Here is an 18,179-nt window from a genome sequence, read left to right on the forward strand (position 1 = left end):
ACCCACAGTGCCACCCAAGTCCCTTAGGTGCAGATGGACTCTGTTGTATTTCTGAACTCCCTGGCTTCTGTGATTACCTGGACATTTGAGTGATATGTGGGAGGATATGTAAAGTAGCACCCAATGCATTGTTAGATGCCAAAGGATACCACAGCACATTGATTTCATTGTGCTGAAGAACAACGTGCAGACTCCACAAAGGGCTCCACTGCACTCCTGTTGCTCTTCAGAGGTGTAGGAATCAGACATTTAAAACGAGGACAACTAAAGTGTGAAGCCAGTGGGGGTGGAGAGTCCAAAATGAAAACTGTGTTTCTGAAGGTTGGCTTTCTAACGCATTATTAGATGGTCTGGTAAATACGCCAAGAGAGTGCCAGATGGGGATGCTCCTCTGAGCTGCCTGCTGGTTACTGCTGCTGCCATAGTGACAAGAGGCTTCCCTCTGAGCAAGTGCAGAATCTCCAGGGACTTTAGATTGGATTATGTGCTTTGTGATAAATTGCCTGAATGGGAGCAAGACTGGATGGGAGTCCCTGCTGCTGTAATCTTGGTTTCATTCAAGATGGTCACAATTTAGTCTGAGATCCAGAAGCAACTATGAATTTGGTGGCAAGTGGGTTTTGTTTTTATATTGCTGCAAGCTGTACCACCGCTGTCGGGAATGTATGTTGTGGTGCTTTTAAAATGGTGCCTTTTCCCCACTATAGTCTCAATATGTCTGCTGCTTGTCCCCCCCCCCCTCCACTCCTGGACATTGAGAGAAGAATGTTTTGAGGGGTATTTAGTTAAGCTCTGTATATGTGATTGTGGGAGAAAAATAGCCAACCACACGAGTTAAGTTACTTCTATTTTAACTTTGTTTCCCCCCCTGTATGTTTTTGATGCCTTATAATAAATACGTGACTCCTTATGATCAGTTTGACTTAATTTTCAATCAGATATGCATTTCCTCAACTCTTTATAACAAGGCATGCACCATACGACCTGAGCACACCACATGGACCTGTTGACTACTGCTTAATGGTGTAATTGTCACTGTCTCTGTATGAACGTCATACATCTTATTTCGCTCTGACCTACACTGTTTACAACCTCCCAGGTACTCATGTGTACTATCAAGTCAGGATAAGGCTAAATGCATCTGATGAAGTAGACTGCAGTGCATACAAGCTTATGCTGAAATTTCCACAAGCCTCTGCTGCGTTTCCTGCAACATAGCTCCTTGAAAATTCAGCATACAGCTTTCTGCAAATATACAAAAATGAAGTCTGCACAAGCATTTTACTTTCTTTTACTTCCTATAATGCTTGTCAGATTTTCAATGTATGTTCACCTATAGCAGGAGTGGGAAACCTGTGGCCCTCCAGATATTGTTGGAATCTATAAATTCCGACCATTGGTCTCACTAGTTGGGGCTGATGGGAGTTGGAGTCTGGAGGGGCCGGTCCTGACCTAATCACTAGCTGTGAATGAACTGCAATGGACTGCTCTCTCACCTCACCAAAGGACAGGTGAAATTTCCTCTCCTTTGACACTTTTGGGAACCAGTGGCCTTGTTTGGAGGACATTACTTTCCTCTCTGTATGTGGTGAGATTGAGAGCAGGTCTTGGTTTACATACATCACATACCAAAACTGTTCCTGGAAGGTATACTTCAAACACAAACAATTTGAATGTTCCTCCTTGTTTAAATAATAATAACAAATCATTGGACATAGAAAAATAGCATGTTGGGGGGAAATCTTGGCTTAAAGCTCCTTGAAATGTAATTTTCTTTATGCCTAGATAAACTGTTTCCCTGTATTTTTTAAAATCACAAATCCCCCATCCCATCTTGCAGTATATAGTGATACAGTCCAGCAGTGGAGTGCTTACATGAATAAGTTGTGTGCAGACTGTCCCCTTAGTTCTCTGTAGTATAGTGCTTGGTCTTAGCAGCCCTATATTACTACAACAGAGAGTCTTACAGAACCTTAAATCTTAACAGGTTTGTTTGTGGTCTAGGACTCCGATGAAGTGGATTGTGGTCCATGTCTCAATTAAAATGCTAGTATTTAAAATTACCCAGAACTCTTTGTAGAATGTTTAAAGATTTCTCTCCCCTATGTTTCCTGTTCCTACAGGCAATTTGCTTTTTCATAAGTTTCAGAAGCAGTGTAATTTGGATTCCTTAGGGTGGCGGTGGCGGGGGTGGGGGCTTGATAATCAGGTAGCTATGTACATGCACCAGAAGGACTCTTGGTTTATATAGTATTGGCTCAGTGGAATGTGACAGCTTGATCCGGTATCCAGGATACATGGAGGGTGGGAATGTAAACAAGAGCCCATGGCCACATTCCTGGGATTTCACTTCAGTTGAGAGAAGGAGGGAAATGAAACTGATCTCAAGTACTTGAGAGTTCGGATCAAGATAAAAGGTGTTAATACTGAACACATACATTTTTAAAAAACAACAACCTGGAGTTATGCTGGGGGCAAAACCTCAGTGTCACGTTCGTTACTGTGACACAGGTGAGTTGCTACTGCCAAGAGGTACTGCATTTCCATGGGAAAAAGCCCTCCCCCACCCAACTTTGTATTTGTGAGGAAGCAGTTACTTAATAAGTTTTGCTTTAGAGTAGCTTGTGTTTGATAGTGGCACTTAAGTAGGTAACTCAGATAAGATAAAATAAAACTCACTGTGGTCGCTGCTGTGAAATGTCCTCTTTGAAAATGGGATTTCTCAGGGGAAGTGATTTTAATAAGGGTCTCTTCAGTTGAAGTGCAGTAATCTGATAACATGGCAAAATGTGGAAGAAGGTGGTATGTTTCACAGCAAGATCAGAATGCTAGAAAAGCAGGTATCTCCACCTCAGAAGAGTCAAACAATTGGTGCATTATACTATTGCACAATGAGTTCTGAACACACACTGTGGACTGAAGTAGGTGAGTGTGTGTCTTATTGTGTCAACGTGGCTTCAAATTGCATCTGAGCCATATGTGCTCAGAAGGTGGCCTCAGGCAAGGCATTGGGTTGGATCCAACATTGACCTTGTAGTTGAAGAGGAGACTGTGATCCAGCAGAGGCGGCTTCTGGAGGGAGGGAGGGAGGGAGGGAGGGTGCTTGTGGAAGATGATTTTTGCTGATTCGTTTTCCTCTCCACCACTTTCCACACTGTTGCAAAAGATCATGGAAGGCTTTCATGGGGCACAGGGGACTGCAGAGGAAAGGAGGGATTGGTGGGTTATATTCAGCTAAGTCCTACTCAGAGTAGACCCGTTGAAATTAATGCACCTAAGCTAGTCATGCTCACTAGCTTCAATGGGTCTATTCTGAGCAGGTCTATTCTGCATTGAATACCATCCATGAAAATTACCTCCCCCATCTCCAGTGAGAACATCCAGTGAGTTTGTATCCAGCTAAATTGTACTAAGAACATACCCATTAAAATTAATGAGCTGAAGTTAGTCCTGTCCATTAATTTTAGTGTGTCTACTCTATGTAGGACTACGATTGGGTACAACCCCATCGCCTATAGGTTTCTGTTCACCTATGGGTAGCACTGGAATTATGGTGATTTGTTTTCTGTGCTTAATTTCTAAAAATCATAGTTATTTGTGCTCAGTGGCTTACCAGCCCTGCCCTTCCTAATGTCAATTGTGTAAGGTTGATGCTGTTCCTTCCCCACAGTAAGAAAAAATCACTTTAACGTTGCTATTTTAGCATATCCAATAACTTCTGGAGATGAGCCCAAATCAAATTAACCCTGTATACCACAAAAGGTTTTAAGCCACAGATGTATTGAATATATTGCAGAAACTATTAACAATGTATGTAAATGACTGGGAAACAGAACTTGAGCCATAAAATCTGTTTTTGGCTTGCATGTGTGCATGCAGGCATACATTTTTCTGTAATCAATAAAAACATTTGGCTCACTAATCTCAGTTCAATAAATTGGGGGCTGCTGGTTTGTGTGTGTGTGTTTTTTAATGCAGTGGGTAATATCTGCTATTCACAGTGTTCTGGTATAAATAGACCAAGCTTCATAGTACTAAATTTTACTGTACCACTTCAAAACCAACAGTGAAGTATTTAAGAGTATCGACCATCTCCTAAATGCCATCTCTGTGGGATCACATGTAAGGTATTCAACAGACATGCAAAAATGTTTTTCTAGTGTTATATTAATAAGGATTATACTTTCATATTAATGACTTGATTTGTAAATATGATACATAGTTTCACCACTTTCACCACTAGGCGAGATTGATAAGATGTAGCGCAGCGTGAGAAAAGGAAAACAATTAACACCAGAGGAGGGGAGACAGGCCCCTAAGACTCATTGCATTGAATTTGACACCCAATAACAGTTACAGGGAACATTTTGCACCCAGCCTTGAGAGAGAGAAATGTTTTTAATACTCATTTTCCCTTCCACACCAGCTATTAACCAAGTTTTCATTTAAGACTAATGAAAGTTGTAGCACCTAAAAACAAACAATTTCGTTATAAAACAATTTTGCCAATTAGCTCTCACTGAAAGCTTATGATGCTGTTAACAGATTTGTTCATCTTTAAGTGCTAAGCAAGTGTGTTGTGTTTCAGTGCAATAGATTAAAATGGCTACCCCTCTGGAAGTATTTAGTACTAACTAATTGAGAAAACTCACTGGGAGAAAAATAAACTGCTAGAATTAATTTGTGCTATTTTTCAAGGCATGGTGATTCTTTGCTGGCCTAGTCACAGAAAGCCTTGGGGTTGCTGGGACAGGGGCATAGGAAGCAATAATGGCATGACAGCTTTTGGGGGTTGAAATGGCCATAACTTTATTGATTACAGATGTAAGAAGGCTTAGACTTAGGCATTGGGTATGTATTCCAGGTCAGCTAACTTGGTTGCTGACTGATTACTTCCTCAGGGTTAATTAATCCTGGGGTTAAGATCCCCATATGACACACATCAAATAAGGACAACCCCTCCAGGATGCCAGTTGGGGAGTTCTATGGCCTTTTAGCCCCTGTCTGAGCATATGGACAAAATCCTTCCTCTTGGACCCCTTTATCAGGGTCCCCTGATACTTTGAACTGGAAGAGAGAGGGTAAGGCTTCTTCCTACCCACCGCTGATTAGTCCGAGGATCCAACCCAATGCCTTTTTCTGCAAACAAGTTATGGCAGTTGCTGCAACATAGGCAAACCCCCCAAACTGGCCTAATTGGCCTGCAGGAAAATTCCTCCCTGGCCTCAAATATGGCAACTGAGTTACTCTACAGCAAGGTCATCCATATGCATTGTCTGCTTACCTTCAAGTGGGGCCAAATTTATACAGTGTTGGAGGGTGGGATGTCTTATGCTGACTGTGGTGCTGTCTTCAAAGCTCTGCCCTGAAGTCTGGCCAGTTTGAATAAAAATTAGCAAAGAATCACATCACTTCCCGTGGCCGGCTACAACTGATGATGCCGTCATCCAGCTCTGTGGGAGGTTTGGGGCACCCCCAGATCACCCACGGCTGTGCCAAGCCGCAACTGCTGCCGCCCACAGAAACTGTAAGGCTTTTTGAAAGGCAGTCTCATAGGAATAGCACATGACAAAGTATTTCTGCTCTAAATAGTTATCAAGCAAAATATAAAATGTTCTTTTAATGTCTTTTTAAAGAGTTCAGCAGCCTTCGATATTGTAGATCCAGGAGAGTGTTGATTTAGAAAATAGGCACTTAATTAACAGCAAGACCCCTTAATAGGCAAGGCATAAGTAATTGCAGGTGTTAAGAATGTAAGAAGTACCCTTTTGGGACTGAGCATTTCATCAGCATTATTTGCAAGAAGGCTAGTAACTACCAGAAATTGACCAGTAGGCCCTAATGCAGTGTAATCTGTCTTCTGCTATCTCTTGTTGTTGGCATCCATCTGTCTTGAAAGATAATTGAGTGTGCCCCTGGAGGCACTGTATAGAGGTACCGGGCTGCCTAGACAACAAGACCTCATTCTTGGTCTCACTGATGTGGTCCAAAGGAAAGCAGAGAAATATGTTTGGCTCCAGCTTGACTGCAGAAGTTGCCAGAAGATGATGTATAAGGTATCATCCAACTGTGTTAGAGACTCCACTCCAGATTTGTGTAGGGTTATCTCCTCATCTTTTCTTCTCTGAAGATCTTCTGCAAGGCAGCACAGGTTTAGGACCAGAGTTTTCCTTCTAGATGGGCTACCTTCCCAGGTTGATGAGACTCATCTGGCCCTTCTCTCTACAGCATGTGCAGGAATTGCTTTCTTGACTGTTTAACCCACTATTGTTCTTGTCTGCTCAAATCCACCTCACTGAGACCCATTGACTACTCTCACCTGGTTTAGCCAGCCATTTCCCAGGGTATGGCTGCTGTCACATGCAGACAGCTTCTAGGAGCCACAGGCAAGAGCTGGGTGCAGGATGGGGACCAAAGGTGGACAAACTACCCCAGAAGGTACCCCACCAGAGATACTACCCTATACACCCCTCTAAAGCTACCTTTGCTTTAGAAAAGAAAGCCCTTTTGGGTTAAAAGTGTCATGGGAAAACCTCTGGTATGGTTGCTAGATAGTTCGGCAGTGTTTGAGATAGCACATTATAAATTTGTTTTGTAACTTGACCTTTGGTTTGAACTTCAAATGGATAATTATAAATGGAGAAATGGGACATGTGTTTAGAATTTCAGAAGAATTAATATTGCATACGTACCAAATTCCATTGTTGGCCAGATAATGTGAGTTCTTGGCTTAGCTCACCTGTTTGATGTCCCCATTGATGGTTGAGAGATTACAGTGAAGCTTGGTATGTATGGATTGTATCCAGTTGTGTACCTCCCTCTGCTCAGAGAACTCTCTGTGAGCAGAAGCGGAAGGGGCTTCCCGCTCGGAGGGGATGAAAGCAGAAATCAGCAAAAATTGCCTCCCCCTTACTGAGTGAGGGTTTGCACAATGTTGGATTTTTGGGTGTTAACTTGTAACTGTGGTTTGGGTATAAATTACTCAGTTTGGAGGCGGCACAAAACACTGGGTTTGCGGCACAAAACAAGCACATAACTTTAGTATCAGTTCGGAGGGGATCCAAAATTTGGGGTGAAGCTTTCTTCCCTTCTTAAACCCAGAAAGTAGCAGATTCACCAAATTTGAATTTTCACTGACAGACACAGAACCTCTTTTAGCTTATAAATTGTTGTTTACCATTGGAAAACAGGGTACAGCTGGGAGTGAGGGGAGCAGTAAGTTAACTGAAGATGACATTGAAAGCAGCCAGGAGCATGGACAAGAGTTATTCTTAATCAGTAGGGCTGGGTTATATCTGCTTTTCAACATCGTAATATATCACCAGCCAAACCTTGCAATATCCTGATCTATTATGATGTCAGAAGGGAGGAAAGAAGGTGGGGAGGAAGACAGCAGTTGCCCCTTCCCTTGGTAGCTGGCTACACAGATGATCAGCACCACCATGCACAGCTTCTGCCGCTTCCTGACAAGACCTGGTGAGTGCATCAGACAGGGTGCCATATAGTACCATGCATGCAAGCACGGAGCTTTGGGGAGCCACCGGTCTCCCTGGTGGCACCAGCTGCAGCTCACCCTGACAATTGCCTCTTGCCGCCATGGAGCACCATGCAATCTGTCAGATTGTTGTAGCTAAGCTAACGTCCCAATATCATGTTGTTGGGTAAGTTTGAAATTTTTGCTGCTTATGGAAGTGATATAGGAACATGGTAGCCATAGGTTTGGTGTAAAATATCTGCATTTTTGTTCATGATCCAAGCTTACTTTTATGTATTAAAGATTAATTTGCTCATCTAAGTTGTTTTTTGCACTAAACTTGGCAGGCATTTGTGGTGCCATAGATGCACTGATCTGGAAAAACAGCTTTTAAGCATACTCCACTTGGCACTTTATTAAAGGTGCTTAACTCCTTACAGGGAAAATGGGTACACAAAGGTATGGTATACAGAATTGGATGAACATTCCAGCTTGCATTCATAGTTTTCTTGTGGTGTATGAAGCAGGCCAAAGTCACAACATGCATTCAATGTGACTGAAATGGTTTTATAGCACACAAACATAGTACTAGTGCTTCCTTTGCAGCAAGGAAAACTGGCTGCTTTGATAAGGCCTTTGATATGGGAGATACAAGTTCTTCCCCTTCTTTGAGCAAAAAACCTCTTGCATGGCCTCAGTGAGGAGACTAGAAGCTTTCAATTTTGTTAGCAACTCACTATGTTTACTGTTTTTTTCTCCCCATAGGGCGCACCGGCCCATAGGGTGCACCTAGTTTTTTTGGGGGGGAAATAAAGGAAAAAAATTATTCCCCCCCCCCAGGCACGGGGCTGGGGCGGGGGAAGCCCGACCTTCCCCGACCCCAGCCCCCAGAACAGGCTGCTGTCCGCAAGCCTAGGGAGCCCGGCGGGAAGTCACGCCAGTCTCCCCCGGCTTGCGGAGAGCTGCCCGAAGCCCGGGGTGCGCTCCGCTGCACTTTTTTACAGCTGAACCTGGCAAACTGTGGTTAGCCTTTAAGAAGAATTTAGAGCAACAAGTCCACTTCAAACTTGGTTTACAACCCTGGGTTGTTTTCCTAAACTATAGTTAATGCTAATCACAGTTCTTTGTTTGGACAAAATTAGTCACTGTAGCTAGTTGAAAGCAGAAGTGAAAGCTTCTGATCCCTTCCTTGCATCCATAGCATGGGAGGGAGGTGTTTGTGAACCCAACACTCACCCAGGCTCACTTCTGTAGAGCAGCCAAGGTGGATAAAAATAAATGATTTTTAAAAAATAATAATCAGATTTTTTAAAAAAATTAAATTGGATTTTTAAAATAAAATGCTTCTGGAGGAAAAGATAGTGTTCTATTTAAGTTACATTATAGTCCAAAGGCTATTCATCAGGAAATAAGGATTTGTTTTAAGCTTTTCATGTGTGCTAAAACTAAGTCTGGTGGTGTTGTTTTTTAAAAAAATCATTTAACCACATCAGTTAACAAACATGGATACATATGCTAGAATGTATATTGTTTTAGTTAAATAAATTGTTTAAATTGTTACTAAGGAAATGTTTATTTTTCTCCTTCTAATAAAGTACAGCAGAAAAATTGTCCAAAAATAAACAATAATTTCATAATTACCTGTCTTTGTATTTCTAATAGTATAACCAAATCAGTAATTTTTGATATAACTGTAAAAACTGCTCTGAAAATTTATTATTCCAAAAATGAATTCTTCATCTGGTTGTAAATATTAAGATTATACCAGAAGTATAATCATTTTTTTACAGTCTTTCTGTAAAAAAATGATTTAAATCAAGTCTTACTGACTAGTGATTTAAACCACGCCTTACTGACTAGTGATTGAAATCTTGATTTAAATCAAATCCACCCTGAGAGCAACGCTATGATTTAGTGTTATGTCTGACACCAGGCATTTTATTGTGAGTAGGTCGAGGTTGGGATGCAAGAATCCCTAAGCATGGGAGCTGCCACTGACTTCAGTGAGTAAGCTTCCCCTCTTGTGTGAGCAGATATTTGTGCAGATGGCAACCATTTAATAACATTGGCTTTTAATCTGGATTCTTCACTGGAGTGGAGTGTACTTGCCTTAAGGACCTGGCCTGTTGTCTCAGGGTATACGGCATATTGGTATATAAACTTTCTAGGTTCAGCAGCTATGTTTTAATTATTTCTCACTGTGTTTGTAACAAGGAAACGAGTAAAAAAAAAATCTTTTAAGTGCCTACTATTATAAATAAAAGAGTAGGAATTGGAGAGTATGAATTCTTATTTGTGTCCTAGCATTATGTGATTACGTGTTACAATAAGACATTATGATTGAATCTGTGCAGATATATTCAGCTGCAAATAGTTCTATAAGCTGTTCCCTATAAGCTATTGCCATAGTGTTATATACTGCCGTAATGATTCTGTTAAAACCAAGGATATTTCACAATCCATTGTATTAAGAGCATGCCTGTGCAAGTCTTACTCATAATTTCCCATCCATCCCACTATAATAATGAAATTATGCACATTTAGCTGTAGATACCCTGTGGGTGAAGGAGATGTGAACACTCAAGCAGTGCTTTATATATATTGAGAAAGGCTTCATACCTGCTTCAAGCTTCCCTTTAGCTGTCTTTGAATTAGGCCCCATAGAGGCAGCGGAACATTTTTGGTTTGGCTATGGAATAATCTGCCATTGTTCGATATGGTAGATAACAATGAAGGTGAACACTAAGACTGAAATAATGGCTTGCAGGCCCACTGAACTAATTTTTGTTGTTGTCAGGTGTAGCCTCCTTTTGCGGAGCAAATTTGTATTTGCATCAATTTCATTCTTTCAGTCTTCCTTAAATTTACTGTAGTCCACAGACTGCTTAATTGTGTACTAACAATATGAAACTTACTGGGTGGACAGAGAAAATGTATATTTAGCTGCATTGATGCCAGAGAAGTTAGTCCACCAACAATGAACCTTAAAAACCTGTCTCATTAATCCATAGCTGGACAGAAGGCTTCTCAGATTTTATGAACACCAGCATACTGGAAACAGCAATGCCTAGTGGTACCTCGGGTTAAGAACTTAATTCATTCTGGAGGTCTGTTCATAACCTGAAACTGTTCTTAACCCGAAGCACCACTTTAGCTAATGGGGCCTCCCGCTGCCGCCACACTGCCACCACGCAATTTCTGTTCTCATCCTGAAGCAAAGTTCTTAACCCGAGGTAATATTTCTGGGTTAGCGGAGTCTGTAACCTGAAGCGTCTGTAACCTGAAGCCTATGTAACCCGAGGTATCACTGTATACATTGTCAGTGACAGTGCGTAATCATGCATTCTGCATGGCAATGAAGTTGGCAAGAAGGCCCACTTCTCCGTCTCCACTGCATCCAGCAGAGCTTTTCTGTATTGTCCAGGGTCTGCTAACATCTACTCCAGACAAAAACATGTTAGACTCTTCAGAAGCCCATTGTGGCTTGTTTGCCAAGACACTTTGAGGATAATGTTGTTCTGCTCCATAGCAATCCTAATGTCACATCTATATTCATTGCATTCTCTCTCTCTCTCTCTCTCTCTCTCTCTCTCTCTCTCCATGTGTGTTTGTGTGTTCATGTTCATGAGTTCATTCTGTTCCTCTACGGTACAAGCAGAAATGCCCACCCCACCCCTCTTTCCTCCTTCGTGTTTTTATAGTTTTGTATGTTAATAGAAAACAAAACATGAACCCCATTTGAACTGCCTATTAAAGATGTTATTTTAATACGGTTTACCTCTTAATGAGTGGATGAATGAGAGTAGGCTTGCCCATTGTGTCAGACCCAGGAGTAGCTCATTGCTGAGCAAGAATTTGAACACAATTCTTCTAAGATGCAAACTTAATCTGCTGGACTACAGTATGCATCTCAGTACGCATCTCATTCTCTCTGTAAGATCTTCCAGACCATGGGTCACTTGCTGGCAGATATAACTGCAAAAAAGGCCTCAATTGTACTGCTCATTATTTGTCAATAATTTGTACTATTGGTATCTACTCCTTCACCCTGGAAGAATTTTAAGAAGGACTTCATAATTTCATATTGTCATAATTATCAATTAATATAGACTACTTCACATCAGGAAATACATTTGTTACTTGACCAGTCAAATAACAGTTGTGTATTTAATGGGGCTAAGTATATCTATTCAGAAGATCCATTATTTAGCTATATCTGTAACAAAGAAGCTTGACCTGTACTATTTGCAAAAAAACAACCCTCTTACTAATGAAAATTCTGCGGTATTCTAAATAGTTGTAGTCTGTTGTTGGTTTTTGTAACTAACATTGCTCTAAGCAGCATACAAATTAAATGTAAAAAAACTAAACAAGTTTCTGTCATTGTTTTACATTGTAGCTTGGATTTGCAAGCCAATACTCTGAGATAGATGTTTTTGACAAAACAGCAATCTACAGGGCTGTAATTCTGTGCACATCAGTTATTTATACACATTTTTATGTAAATTAACAGGAGGCTAAATCATGGTTTAGCATTACTTCTGAATGTGGACATTGTTGTCTTCAGTCTAACAGAACTGTTGTAGGGATAGAAAGTATTTCTTTCTTTGGTGGATTAATTTTTTAGTACCGTATTTTTTGCTCTATAAGACGCAGCGGACCACAAGACGCACCTAGTTTTTGGAGGAGGAAAACAAGAAAAAAAAATTTTCTGAATCTCAGAAGCCAGAACAGCAACAGGGATTGCTGCGCAGTGAAATCCCTCTTGCTGTTCTGGCTTCTGGGATAGCTGTGCAGCCTGCATTCGCTCCATAAGACGCACACACATTTCCCCTTACTTTTTAGGAGGGAAAAAGTGAGTCTTATAGAGCAAAAAATACGGTAGATGTCTAGCCTGCAAACCTATGCACACACATACTAGGATGTATATGCCACTAGATTGGGGGCAGGTCTTGTTTCTAAGAGAACATGCGTATAGTTGGGCTGTTACCTTAGCTTTGCATTCTAGTTTTCCATATTCCATATTCTTCAAGTTTTCCATTATCCTGATTTTGTCAGAGTGTTCAGGAGAAACATTTTTCTTCATCGGAAGCTATCTCTGTTGGGCCTTTAAAAATGTGTACTGACCCAATTTTTTGTTTCTCCAGAGGAGGAGATAGGTTCCAGCTGGAAGCACTCCAATGTCTTCTCTAAAGTCAGAAAGCATGCTTCTTGTTCGGAAACTCTCTCTGGAGCCTAGAAATATGTAAACAAAAGAAACATTTTGTTGCATTGGAGAAGAATTTGGGGGCCCTTTTCTCTGTTGTTTACTATTTTAGAACTGCGAGTAAACTAGAAAGTATGTAGAGAATCATCTACTGTTCACTACTAGCTGGTTCACACATGCGTGTTAATCATTCAGTGACTGTAGCATTAAATCATTATTTCTGTGCATCCTTTATTGCTGATCAGGCACCACAGATGCAGTTTTTGTTTTGCCTAAAACAGAGCTTTTCAGTATCTCACATATCACTTCTAGGTAATTAGAAATAAAATTATGTATAAAACATGTGTGAGGCAGCCCTTGCTGACTTCATTTGCCACAACCTGCCAGCCAGAAAATGAAACCCTTATGTTTATTAGAAAAGTACCTTTACTGCTCACCCCCCCCACACACACTGAATTGTGTTTTTCAGGATCAGCGCAACTCAGATGAAGCCTTATATGGTGTGTTCTCTCACTAACGTATTTGGGGAAGGTCCACGACTCAGTGATGGAGCATTGGCTCTGCAGTTAGTCCTAGGTTTAATCCTCAGCAATTCCAGATAGGGCTGGAAAAGTCTCCTGCCTGAAAGTACCGTATTTTTCACCCCATAGGGCGCACTGGCCCATAGGGCGCACCTAGTTTTTTTTGGGGGGGGGAAATAAAGGGGGGGAAATCCCCCCCCACCGCCAGCCTCCAAACCAGGTCGGGGAATAGCGGGATGGCGGCGCTCCGCCTCCACGCTGTCCCCCGAGCTTGTGGGGCTGGCGGTGGGGAGAAGCGCTCTTCTTCACACCGCCAGCCTCCAAACCAGGTAGCTTCCTGAAGCCTGGAGAGCGAGAGGGGTCCGTGCGCACCGACGCCTCTCGCTCTCCAGGCTTCAGCGAAAGCCTGCATTTGCCCCATAGGACGCACACACATTTCCCCTTCATTTTTGGAGGGGGAAAAGTGCATCCTATATGGCGAAAAATACAGTACTCTTGCAGCCCACTTAGCATTAAAAGTTGGACTGCCCTGGAATAGGCAGCCCTTTTAATGGGAGGTTTTTAATGCTTAGTGTTTTATGTTTTTAGATATGCTGTAAGCCGCCCGGAGTGGCTGGGGAAACCCAGCCAGATTGGCTGGGTATTATTATTATTATTATTATTATTATTATTATTATTATTATTATTATTAACCAGTCATTGGGAGTCTGCTAGTCTCTTGCTAGTTTGCCAGTAATTTCCATATTATATGAGTGATGTTCCACTTCATTGGTTTAATAATTTGGTCAAAGTTTGTGGAACAAATATGGATCAGAACTGGACATAGAAAAGCCTAAATCCTTCTCACCTCTCTAACAGTAATTCAGAAATATTTGTGTGTCAGCTAAAAAGAGAAAATAACTTGTTTTGCTACATTATTGCTAATAATGTCAGTGCAACCTATGATTATAGAAGACACCAGTGATCTATGATGAAACTGGTTAAGATAAACTTTTTGCAAAGAAATGATAAGGGTTTTTATTTAAACTGAAAAGTACAATGGCTAGCCTTTTCTGTATTATTAATGGCACTGCAAGCTTTAATCAGTTTAGACGGCAATCCATTAAAGATTTAGTTGATTAATTGGTTTTCAGCTACTTAATTGGAGAGCATGCTGTTTGTTTTTGGTTCTATTTTTGTTGTGATTACTACTGAAGTGGCAGATTAAAGATGGTGTGAGTTGCGTAAACGAAAGCATCCTTCCTTCAGTATATAACAAAAGACTATAGAGGCTTTGGTTGTGCAGATTTATTTATTGAAATGTGATGATGATGATGATGATGATGATTTATTTGTACCCCGCCCATCTGGGCAGCTTCCAACAAAGATTAAAAATACATTAAAATGTCAGACAGTAAAGGTTGAATAAATTTAAATTCCATTTTATGGTAGTTGATTGATAGACACAATCCTCAGCAATTTTCAAGTTCTGTCAAATAGTAAAGTTATGTTTTTTGTTTGACCAGTTTTTTTCTTTGGTGCAAACTTTTGTATTCAATAAGCTATTCTTCAGGTGTGGTAGTTAACAGAAAATTAAAATAAACTACTTACCCATCTTTGCTGAAAGTTGCTTCTTCTCACAGTTGAATACAAGAATTCTAGATGTGATGCAAGGTGTTAGTGTGTATATCTGTGTATATGACCTGTGTCCAACAAAAAAAGGAATGGATGGATTTTGTAGGCCGCTCATGTGCATATGCGGGTGTACCAAACTTTTGAATCTTAAAATATTTATAGAGATAAGCATGGAGATATGCAAGGTAAATCTGGCAAAATGTTCACAGGAAAGCCATTGTTAGTCAAACTTGAATAAAGCATACAAAACAAAAGATTTTTTAACATGTGTACAGATGTAGAAAAGGGGAAGGAAGCATTTCAGAGATGTTTTGTTCCCTGTTACAAGAGAGCTTACAGATAAATGTGAATGTGTTGGAGAATTTAGGGGATTTCTAAGGATATGAATTTGCATGCGGTATGCAAATAAAGCTCAAAGAATTCTGTAGTTTTTTGTTTGTTTTGTGCTTACAAATGAATACATACTGTGATTAAAGTAATCATGACTGATGGTGTGGAAAGAGCCACACCTTAAAAATTCTTTTTCAAGATCATGTTTCTTATTTCAATAAAAATTAGAATTAGGATAGGTTTGGTGATGGGAAATCGTTCTTGACAAATCTCATTTAATTTCATATTGATAACTTTTAAATAAAACCTCTTTTGATACACATGATCACCAAATGCATTAAAAAAAAAAGTACAGAAAGGTTTTCGTTTTGTAAACCGGCAGCTCTATATTGGTGCAGAAGGCAAAGGGTACCAATAAATCAGCAACATGTCCATCCCTTTGAAGATCAAATGCATTTTGCTTGCATTCATTCATTTCAGCATCAGCAATGACAAGCTTCCTGTTTCTCCTGTATTGACAAAAATTGTTAGCTGTAGCTTTTGCTGTGGTAGGGTCAGGTTTGTTTGCACCCCCTTATGACACCCCACCACCTGCTAATCATGGATGATCTAGTTGAGATTCCTACATTGCAGGGGATTGTACTAGATGACTCTTCCGGGCCCTTCCATCTCTACAATTCTGTGACACTGACATGGCTCCCTAGGGAAGTTGGTAAGGTAGTCCTTTCATTTGGACCTGTAACATTTCAAGACCTAGACTGAAGGCAAGTGGGAGGTCCTCCCAACAAACTGAGCAATGTGAAAAGTGGCACAGAGGCTGCAGACGGGAAGAGGAATCGGCAAAAGTAAGCTGTCCCCTTGAACCAACAGAGTCCCTCTGGGGAATCAAAAGCCCTTCTGCAGATGGAAAGAGCCCTTCTCTTTCTGGATGAAGAAGTTTGGCTTCTACCGATGGTTTGTGCAATGTGCTCAGAGAATGTACAAAATTCAGCCATAGACACATGGAATTCTAGAGTTGCAAGGGACTATGAGAGTCATCTAGTCCAACCCTCTGCAATACATGAATCTTTTTGCCCAACGTGGGGCTCAAACCCATGACCCTGAGATTAAGAGTCCCATGTTCTGCCAACTAAGCTATGCACATATGTGCAAATGCCCCAAGGCCTGCCGGAGACATGTGTACAATTCCATCTTCATAGACAAATGATGTGCATATTCTCCTTAAGGCATGCTGAATGCGTTAGCATGGCTCGTTATTATGCACATCTTAATCAAGTAGCCTGGAGCAATGCACCTCAGGCACAGGGCCTAATGCAGCCCTCCAGACCTCTTTATCTAGTGCTTCAGACTCTCCCCAGGAAATACGCCCCAACAGGCCTGTTCTCATTCTCAAGTGTTTTTACCTGGCTGGAATATGTCATTGAACTGGGATAATGTATCCTGCTTGCCTGGGTGGAGGTACTGGGAGGGGAGGGAAGCAGCTTTAGAAGAGCCCCATGAATGAGGCAAGGACTTTCACTTGTGCACCAAGGCTTCCTCCCTTCCACTCTGTTCCCCATGGAATTGGACCACAGTTCCCACTTCTCTCAACTCCAAAATAGACCCTGTCTTAATTGTATTCCTTTGCTAGATTTGAAAGAGTTGTGGGGGAAACCATTATTTTCAGATATCATATTTTATTGCCTTCCATAATCTAGCTCCCTCCATACCCAGGTCAAACTGTTGCTTCCCTTGATAGTAAGAGAAGCTATATAATAATCTGTTTTCCTTGCTGTTTCTTCAGCCATCCACCAGCCACAGACTTAAACCTGACATGCTTCCTTCTACCCAGCAGTAACTGATTTGCTTCTTGGATTTGCCAACATCTACTAAAGCACTTGTTAGCACAGACAGCATGCCTATTTTCCCTCTACCTGTGTTTCTCTTTAGTTATTTCTCCAATAAAATACTGTATGAGAAAAGAAAGAGGGCAAAAGGGTTCATTTTAAAGTGGCGTTTTAAAATATTAAAAAACTACCAGTTTAATTATTCATTTCCTTCAGGCTTAAACAAGAGAACAAGGAGGCTTCTCTCCACTGCCTAGGGTTAATTCACATGCATGCTTGCCATAAATCAAATTGCACAGGTTGGCCCAGATTGGCAGAGCCCTGCTCTACCTCTAGGCTCTGAGATTAGTGCTATTTAAACAGGCATTTCTGGAAGCTGGGACAATCTTGGAGGACAATCTTCAATAAGAATGAATACTGTGTCTAGTTCTTGGCACCACAGTTTAAGAAGGATTGACAAGTTCTTCCTGACATTTACTGTAGTTGGAATCTCCTTTCTTGTAACATGAAGCCATTGGTTTGGGTCCTACCCTTTAGAGATTCTTGGGTAGAAGTCATAGGCTTTAAATGTGCGTTGGATGTGCTTTAAATGTCCCATGTGGCTCTCAAACTTTGATACTTGGTCATAAACTCTCTGAGAGAACTCAAAGGCATTTTAGTGTAATCTTAGGTCCTCATTATGAATCAGCAGGATTTGTGACAGGAATATAAGGTGCCACTGTGGAGCTATTAAAGCAGTTTGTAATTGCTGTTATCTAGTAGAATTCTAGCAGTCCTTGAACTTTCAGTGAAATCTATAGGATTTAAAAGTAACTTGGCTGGATTTTTTCATATATATTCTTGGTCATAAATGTTGTTGGGCGCTCCTTCCTCTCCTAGTTTAATTGCAGAACTAAGCCAAAAAGTGGAGGCTTGACAATTATACAATTAGTTTAGTTTTCAGAAAAGTGAATTAGTCTGAGTCTTTACAGATTGAAAAATCTCACATGTGCGTGAATAATTGAAGAAAGGTGATTTGATTGAGATACCCAATGTTTAGGCTTGTACTTTGCAGTGGTCTAAAACTTTAAGAACATGCATTTAGTTTGTCAATTACAATTCTGGGTGTAATACCATACACAGGAATGAAAAAAGTCACACGACACAGTTAATATTCCTCATCTCCTTGTCCTGAATTGCACAGTGTTAATAATTCACACACCATAAAT

General features: G+C 40.8%; 1 protein-coding gene across 3 annotated transcripts in view; it reads left to right on the forward strand.

Annotated features, from left to right (window-relative positions):
* Window positions 1-18,179, forward strand: part of WWC1 (WW and C2 domain containing 1) — an 82,776-nt gene that overhangs the window by 15,360 nt on the left and 49,237 nt on the right. The gene's annotated exons all lie outside the window — the stretch shown is intronic.

The sequence above is a fragment of the Podarcis liolepis genome (assembly GCF_965112155.1).
Source record: "Podarcis liolepis genome assembly, chromosome: 2".
Classification (NCBI taxonomy): Eukaryota; Metazoa; Chordata; class Lepidosauria; order Squamata; family Lacertidae; genus Podarcis; species Podarcis liolepis.